At 47.4% G+C, this 1741-nt stretch overlaps 1 pseudogene; it reads left to right on the forward strand.

Annotated features, from left to right (window-relative positions):
- LOC113383952 overlaps positions 1-1741 on the forward strand; it is a pseudogene marked incomplete at its 3' end in the record, with an annotated part of 4012 nt that extends 2271 nt beyond the window's left edge.

Below are 1741 nucleotides of genomic sequence, written 5' to 3' on the forward strand. Positions count from 1 at the left end.
GGATTGGCTCTGAGGATCGGGGCGTGCCGGGCTTGGTTGGGAAGCGGGCGTAGGCCGATGTGCCGGGCCTGGGCAAGGTGAAATTGTCCTTGTGACTTAGATCCGAGCTCGGTCCCGTGTCTAGGCCCCCCGCGGATCTTTCTTGCTGCGAGGTTTCTGTGCCGGCTTCGGTCGGTCAGTCGTACTCTTCGGCCGCCATTCAACGGTCAGCTCAGAACTGGCACGGACTAGGGGAATCCGACTGTCTAATTAAAACAAAGCATTGCGATGGCCCTAGCGGGTGTTGACGCAATGTGATTTCTGCCCAGTGCTCTGAATGTCAACGTGAAGAAATTCAAGCAAGCGCGGGTAAACGGCGGGAGTAACTATGACTCTCTTAAGGTGGGAGTGGTTGGGGTTCTTCGGGACCTCAGCTAGCAAGTGGCCTTCCTCCTCGTGGGTCCCACCGTGAGTACCCCTTCGGGGGAAAACTAAGCCACCTCTGTGCCTATGGACCTGTGGGCTGCCAACCCACTCGTTCCTATTATCAGTCGGTTCTAGTAATAATGCAAAGCCTCGGATGATTAATTCAAACTCGGGGGGGCCCGCAGGCCCTTCCATACTGACTGACACAGGAAATCATTCTTGCCGCTATCCCGAGTGTAATAAAGTATTTAATACCGTAGTAGGTCGTGGAGTGCACGAACAAAGGCAACACAAAGAGTGGTATGATAGCAGGATGGCGACGATAGAGCCAAAGAAAGCCAGATGGACGGAAGAGGAACAAGCGCTCATGGCTAAGGAAGAAGCAGCTTTAGTGATTAAGGGAGCTTCCCATATAAACAAAGCCCTTCTGTCTGTTACACCCGGTCGATCTCTGGAGGCCATTAAAGGCCAAAGGAGATCGCCGAAGTATAAAAGCCAGGTTGCTGATTTCGTTAATATGATGTCAAACCAAAATAACACCGAGCCTTGTTCTCCGGTTACTACAGATACCACCGGTAACGCACTATTAGAGGCACTGTCACAGGCAGTCTCAAGTACAGTAGAAAAATTTAATGATAAAACTTTGACGAATATCTGCCACTCAGTTAGCGCAATAACGCTAAGCGATCTAAAAGTAAGAGTTACTGACTATCTTAAGTCAATCTTTCCTCAGAAGAACAAACCACCACCAAATCACATCAGAAGCACCAAAAGAGGAAAGCACCCTAAAAGACAAAATAAGAGACAACTTAGGAGGCACCAATACAAAATTACTCAACTACATTGGGCGAGAAACCCAACGAAGTGTGTCCAATTTATTCTAGATAACAAAGTTATCTCTAACAAACCTTCAGCAGACACAATGACACAATTCTGGACCAACGTTATGACCGGAAATTCTATGCTATCGCCCGGGTCGGAAAAAGCGAGAACCCAAGATCTCTCGCACATATGGAAGCCTGTAATGCCCAATGAAATAATTAAGAGCTACCCGGCCAAAAATTCAGCGCCCGGACCGGACGGGATATCAGCAAGCCTTTTAAAATCGATACCAACAAACACCTTGGTAAACTTATATAACATATTCTTGTTCATGGGAAACATCCCCGAACAACTAATGGAATCCTACACTACGCTGATTCCCAAAAAGGATAATGCTGAGAATCCCGGCGACTTCAGACCGATTACGGTCTCATCAGTGATTACAAGGCATTTCCATAAGATACTAGCTAAACGAATGACAGAGTCGATTAAAATTGATAATAGACAAACAGCT

This window comes from Ctenocephalides felis, unplaced genomic scaffold, assembly GCF_003426905.1.
Source record: "Ctenocephalides felis isolate EL2017-DRISC unplaced genomic scaffold, ASM342690v1 CF-g0.4_SCAFFOLD_03570, whole genome shotgun sequence".
Classification (NCBI taxonomy): domain Eukaryota; kingdom Metazoa; phylum Arthropoda; class Insecta; order Siphonaptera; family Pulicidae; genus Ctenocephalides; species Ctenocephalides felis.